Here is a 7,150-nt window from a genome sequence, read left to right as displayed (position 1 = left end):
CTCTCTAACTGAATAAATTATATGCTTAGTTTTTTCGGTAAAGTCACGTTGAAGGGAAACAACAAAATACAATATTGTTTTATATATATTTTATTATTTTGTTGTTTCCCTTCAACGTGACTTTACCGAAAAAACTAAGAATATGAATTACTGCAGTCACGAAAGCTTTAAATCAAAATTGAACAAATTATGTTAATGAAGCTGGACCCTACGTCAGGGATGGGGGCATAGGCGCTGAACCCGTCGCAATAAACTCGCGACGGCTTTAACGGATACATTATGTTAATGAGAAACAAATCACTGGGCGTAGCTGTGCCCAAATAAGGATTGCCACTGGAACAATATCGGCAGTGACCCAAGCGGAGGTGACGTCATGCTTAAGAGCACGATAGACGGGGAGGGGTGAATACCTTGGTGACATGACGTCACTAGCGAGGTACACCTCACCCTGGCGTTTCACACCGATGAGGTAATGCAGAATGGTGACATCACAGAGTTGGAGTTTACGTTGATTTAGATTCATTTTCCATTGCTCCCTCCCTTGGGTGTGTGAGCCCAGCTACAACAACGTGGACATTATTGTGTATACACTGTGTGTGTGTACGTACACTGTGCGCGTACACTGTGTGTATACACTACGTGACTTTACCGAAAGATCCAAAGAATATGCACGTAGCCTGCCGCTTGTTGTTGTTGATGGTGCTGACGGAGGTGACGGTGTTGGAGGTGATGGCGTTGGTGACGCTGATGGCGTTGGTGACGGTGTTAGAGGTGATGCTGACGGCGGTGACGGTTGTGACGTTACAGGTTTGCTCCCCGCACGGCCACCGTCGCTCGGGAACGAGGAGAGCGACCGAAGAGCTCCGATGGAGCGGGAAGGGAGAGGAGAGCGAGGAGGGAAAAGAAGTCAGGGCAGAGAGGAGGAGCCTCAAATTACGGAAGAGCAAGAAGGGAGAGATGACGGACATCAAGACGCCCAGAGGGGAGAGCGTGCAGTGAGGTGGGCCGAGGGCAAGAGGGAGGAGCAGAGGCAGGACGCGGACAGGGCCAGGTGGGAGCGAGAGGGGGCCAGAAGGAAAGTCGCGGGAGGGGTGGGTGGAGAGAGACAGGTCGAAGGCAGAGCGAGAGACACAGAGAGGAGAGACAGAGAGAGGAGGGATAGAGAGGCGGGGGAGATGGGGGGGGAGAGGCAGGGACGATGGGGGAGGGATGGGGCAAGGCCGGAGAGATCAGAGGGATATACACATAAAAATGCCATTGAGATTATAGATCGAGTCTTATCGGACTTGCCACGTGGGAGATGATGTGAGGGGTACGGAAGGAGGACAAATTTGTAAGGGGTAGATTCACAAAGAGACCCATAGATTAGCATCCTCATCTAGCCACTCACTTGTCCGCTCACCAACTCACCCGGCGACTCACCCACTGACTCATCCACCCACTCACTCATCCACCCACCCACTCACCCAACAACTTACCCACCCACCCACTCACCCAGACACTCAACCACCCATATATCATGTTGGGTATTTTATATCAAATGTTTATTGTTTTGGCCATTAAACGTCAGTATCGTAGTGGTCGCCCAGCATGAGTTATAATCCTGGACAGCCGGCATCACAAACCCCTCCACCACCACCACCACCACCGATGTGTTCCTCGTGGAAACAAATCTGAAATTAATTTCGCATTCCTCAGGTCGTGCGAGATTAAATCAAACGGAAGGGCTTCACAGCCGAGGCAAGGTGAAAGGGGTTCACTGCCTCGCGACGCAGTATCGTCCGCTCGCTTTGCTCGTCAATACCGAAGAAACGACGCACGGCCGTGATCTTTTGGGAAGCGTCTGTGGTGTGATCGCAGTCAAAGCAGTCATAATGGGCAGTCGATCGTCAGGACGCACGTGTGGTGGTGGTGGGGTAAAGTGTGGGCACTCTCGCCTATTTCAACAAGCAGATGGATAGCTTGGAAGTGTAGGGCCCAGATGCCCCTCGAGAGGAGCTCACCGCAGCATCTTCTGTTGGAGGTCCGTCCCACCCGGGGGGCCGTGGCACAAGTGACACGTTGCAGAGCTGCGCCTTTGCCTTTGTCTCACGACGCGTTGCAGATGAGCTGTGGCAACTGCGGTGGCTGTCGCACTCAAATTTGAACCCCGTGGGGCCGGAGTTACATTCGTCAGCGCCCCTGTCGCCCCCTGGTGGACGAACCGCGCCTGGCTGCCGTCCGTCCCGAGTTTTGAGGATCTTTCTGAGAGTGTTTGGGTCATTTTTCCTGAATCGTGCGAAATCCGAGCAATTCCGAAATTCCATTCTCGCGCGCGACGGCACCAGCGATGTGCTCAGCAGCTAAATGCCGACGCTGAGGCTTGCTGGTCTTCGCGAGAGGGCTTCAGGAGAGAGGTGGTTTAGTTTTGATATTTCTCCTGCGTTGAAGGGGCGCAGACCACAGCGGTTTACTGTGTGGTCCGTAGTTTAGAGTGCATGGCCACAATAACAAATACACGTCTTCATTTGGTTCCCCATTGAGCTGTGCTTAGGCCGTCTGAGCATAAGTGACGTCTGTGGATGAAAATCGTTTGCTGCACTTGATGATGAACACAAACACTGTTGTGATTTATATACAGGATAATTCTAAATTTCTCATCTAAACTGCTGTGCGAGGTTTGCGATGCTTTAGGTGCTAAGATAATTAAAACGTCGCCGTACCACCCCCAGACAGATGGGATGGTGGAGCGCCTGAATAGAACTCTGACCTCCATGCTCTGTCAGGCGATTGACGCGGCGCAAACGGACTGGGATTTGCATGTTCCGAGTGTACTAGCTGCATATAGGATGGCCCCTCATACTTCCACGGGATTTTCACCATTTTTTCTCATGTATGGGAGGCAGAATGTACCCCCTGTAGATGCCCAATTGGGTTTGCCACTGGCTAAGGGGAAATCCAAGTTGCCCAGAGCATGTGAAAATTACCCCGCAATGCATTTCCACGGCTCGGGAGGCGGCAAAATTTAACGCCGCCAAAGCACGGGCGAAACAACGAACGTATTCTAGATTTGAAGCTTTCGTGACTGCAAGGATCCATACTCTTTGGTTCTATTCGGTAAAGTCACCACGTAGGTAAAAATACGTGACTTTACCGAATAGAACCAAAGAGTAATGAACGTATTGCGGGGAAACGGGATCACGTGCTAGCATGGCCCATCGGTGACGGAGCATGGTTACGTTGCCTGCGGGTGCCGGTTGGTTACGTCCCCTAAGCTGCATCAGCCCCCCGGCAAGAGCCCGTGGAAGTGGCCGAGGTTAAGCGGCAGCAGTTTGCGCGTTTCCGGCTGGGCCTTCGCCGTTGGTTCGTCCGTCCGTCTCGGCCGAAGCCGTTTGTCCTGCCACGGATTGCCTCTTCCCCCGTCTCCGAAAATTGGTCCGCCAGCGTCCAGTGCGTCCGGCGAGCCGGGGATGGCGTGTGCGTTCAGACGGCGTGCGTCGGAAGGATCGCGCCGTGCCGCCCGTCGCATCGAAGCCTCGCCGGGACCGAGGGAGGTGGCTGCTGCCGCCGAGCCTGCTGCACCCGTGCCTCCTGCTGCACCCGTGCCTCCTGCTGCACCCGTGCCTCCTGCGTTGCACCCCGTGTGTCTCCGGCCGTTCTCGTGGCACGCGCACCGCCCGAGCAGGGGCGGAAGTCCCGTCCCCCGTCAACGGAACTCGGCGTCGCGAACTCGGTCCAAACGCTTGCGATTCCGTTGATTCCTGATTCTGGGTATTTGCTCGGGAATGGCGGAGAGGTTGTGGTTGTTGTTGTTGTTGTTCAGTTCTGGCCGAGGTTAACTCGGTCCAAATGCTTGCGATTCCGTTGATTCCATATTCTGGGTATTGGTCGGGGAATGGCGGAGAGGTTGTGGTTGTTGTTGTTGTTGTTCAGTTCTGGTCGAGGTTAACTCGGTCCAAATGCTTGCGATTCCGTTGATTCCATATTCTGGGTATTGGTCGGGAATGGCGGAGAGGTTGTGGTTGTTGTTCAGTTCTGTTCTGTTCGTTTTCCTAAGTCTTGTTCCCTTTCGTAAATGTTCCCTTCGCTCCTTGTTCCCTCGTCTTTAGGTGTTGTTCCTGCGGATTGTTCTGCCTTTTTAAGGAAAATAACTGGAGTCCTGCTTTTATAGATATTGTTGTTGTTGTTATCCTGCACATGGGCGCACTTACCTGTTATTTGAGTATTAGCCAGGAAAATTTCGATTTAAACCTTTCGTGACTATAAGGATTCATCTTCTTTGGTTCTTTCAGTAAAGTCACCGCGTAGAATGAGAATAAAATAATAAAATAAAACAATAAAATTCTCACGACGTTTCGGCCACAACGCAGGTGGCCTTCTTCAGAGCTTCATTATTGAAGCTCCGTCATTTATTGTAGCTCTGTCGTCCCGACAGGTTTGTTCCTTTCACCTGAAGAAGGCCACTTGTGTCGTGGCCGAAACGTCGTGAGAATTTTATTGTTTTATTTTATTATTTTATTCTCATTCTACGTGGTGACTTTACCGAAAGAACCAAACAAGATATTAGCCAGGAAGGCTACATGTTTTTTTATTACGGGGGGGGGGGGGGTGGGGGGGGGGTGATGTAATGACATGATGACACCTGTTGGTTAGAAAACGGAAGCACGGGTACAGGCACCGCTAAAGCAACATCCAATCCGAAAGGGAGAGGTATCTGGGCCAAGGGTAAATGGGCGGGGCTCGCCGGGAACCCTCTGGAAGGTTCCGCGATAGGGCGTGGCCAGAGGCGGAGCCTAACCGCACCTTGCGGCGACAGAAGCGGTGGGCGGAGGAGGACTCGGGGCTCGCGCGTGGAGCCTTGGGTCCCGGGCTGCGTCGCCGCTCGCCATCGTCTCTCTCCGTCGTGCGGCCGCGCGCGGAAGATCTCCTGCGGGGGTTCCGTCGCCGCCCTTCCCGGCACGCCGCCGGCCAGCGGCGAAGCCGAGAGCGGACGGGTGGAACGGCGCCGCGTGACCGACCGTGCGTGTGGCCGGCGGAGACGCCGCGCTCAGAATGAGAAGATGAGGTTGGCCCGCGCTGTGCCGCGTGTGAATAAAAGAAGCACCCCCTCATTGCGTACGTACGTTGAACTTCTTACGCGCCGTACGTAGCCAACCGTGCTCATCGGAGGTGCTGGGGAAGGACGACAAACTGAACACACAAAGTCGTCAATCCTGATTTGGAGCTTTCGTGACTGCAGGGATCCACGCTCTTTGGTTCTTCCGGTAAAGTGACTGTGAAGACGGTCGCTTGTTGCTGCGATCGGAACGTCGTGATCTATTTTTTTTTTTTTTTTTTTACCGAAAGAACCAAAGGGTACGATAGGTAGTTCCGTAGTCAAATCTTCATTCAAAAGCGCATAGCTCCAGCGACTTAATGAATGTCAGAAGGAAGAGCGTTCCAGACGGCTGCTGGAGCGCATCTGAAAGCGCGCCATGCAGTGGCCGTCAAATCTTGACTTGAAGTCAAGATTGACGGCCGCTCTTTGGGTCTTTCGGTAAAGTCATCACGTGGGTAGGTAGAAAATAAATTAAATCACGTGACGTTTCGTTAGCAACACGACAAGCGTCCGTCATCAGGTGGGACAGCCACAGCAAGAGACAATTGCTGAAGTGGGCAAAAGGGTTGCCGTGACAAGAGGCTACGTAGGTAAGAGAGGGGGGAGAAGCCAGGGAGGAGAGATAGAGTGAGGGGGGAGGAGCTACTCAACTGACATCCCTACGAGAGAGAGAGGCTCTACCTTGGTAAACAACAACCACCAAAACGACCACCACCACTACAACGATGAGAATTTCTCACCTCGGATTTCAATGCAAGAGCGCAGGTGGCAGCAGGTAGTATGACGTAGTATGACGTCACTTCCCCCCGGCTCTCCCACTGAATAAATTATGTTAATGAGGCCGGCCCATATGTGGAGGGATGGGGGCGTGGGCGCTGAACCCGTCGCAATAAACTCGCGACGGCTTTAACGAACACATTATGTTAATGAGCCACCAGTCACTGGGCGTAGCTTTGCCCAAATAAGGATTGCCACTGGAACGATATCGGCGGTGACCCAAGCGGAGGTGACGTCACGCTCAAGAGCGTGGTGGACGGGGGAGGGTTGAATACCTTGGTGACATGACGTCACTAGCGAGGTACACCTCATCCTGGCGTTTCACGCCGATGAGGTAATTAAGAGTGGTGACGTAACAGAATTGGAGTTTAAGTTGATTTAGATTCATTTTCCATTGCTCCCTCCCTTGGGTGTGTGAGCTCAGCAACAACAACGTGGACATTATTGTGTATACACTGTGTGTACACTATGTGTGTACACTGTGTGTATACAATGTGTGTGTGTACACTGTGTGTGTGTACACTGTGTCACTGTGTGTCGCTGTGTCACTGTGTGTGTATACACTGTGTGTGTACCCTGTGTGTGTACACTGTGTATATACTGTATGTACACTGTGTGTACTGTTTATGTACACTGTGTATACACTGTGTGTGTATGCTGTGTGTGTACACTGTGTGTGTGTACACTGTGTGTACACAATGTGTGTATACTCTGTGTGTACACTGTGTACAGTGTGTACACTGTGTACAGTGTGTACACTGTGTGTACACTATGTGTACACTGTGTGTATACACTGTGTGTGTGTACACTGTGTGTGTACACTGTTTGTGTCCGCATCGAACCGAACCCCCGGCAAGGCCATCTACTTAATGACGAGAGAAAATTAACACGAAATGTCCTTTTCAATGAAGTCTTCCAGATGTAAATTGATACAAACTTTTAATGAAGAAATAAAATCATCTAATTGAAAACACAACACAATTCAAAGATGTTTCATTTTAAAACTTCAAAACGGAGCATGGGGTATTTGCGTGAATGCGTCCTTCATGTGCAAATGTTGTGACTTTCCTGGCCTGAAGGCCGTCAATGTGTTGGACCATTATTGGTGCACAGCGTCTCAACAACAGCAGTGGGGTTTGCTTCAACCGATGGTTGTGAACATCCAGACGTCAATCAGCAAGGTGCATTTCTAGTCCTAGTTAGACAAAATCTACGTCAACACGTAAGACAAAACTATAATTTGTGTTGGAGAGAATGTACCTCCTCCTATACGTGTAACTTTTAAGTGGTATGCCT

The 7,150-nt window shown here is 51.4% G+C and overlaps 1 long non-coding RNA gene across 1 annotated transcript; it reads left to right on the top strand.

The window, feature by feature from the left end:
- Nucleotides 1-667: 667 nt before the first annotated feature.
- LOC142916594 (uncharacterized) lies at nucleotides 668-5,090 on the top strand. Its single transcript, XR_012936543.1, has 2 exons — nucleotides 668-1,000; nucleotides 3,424-5,090. It is a non-coding gene; the product is annotated as an uncharacterized LOC142916594 (long non-coding RNA).
- The last annotated feature ends 2,060 nt before the right edge of the window (nucleotides 5,091-7,150 follow it).

This window comes from Petromyzon marinus, unplaced genomic scaffold, assembly GCF_048934315.1.
Source record: "Petromyzon marinus isolate PM22_M1 ecotype Great Lakes invasive population unplaced genomic scaffold, UKy_Petmar_22M1.pri1.0 PM_G_Scaffold_4, whole genome shotgun sequence".
In the NCBI taxonomy this organism is placed as follows: domain Eukaryota; kingdom Metazoa; phylum Chordata; class Hyperoartia; order Petromyzontiformes; family Petromyzontidae; genus Petromyzon; species Petromyzon marinus.
This window is presented reverse-complemented; position numbering and strand designations above follow the sequence as displayed.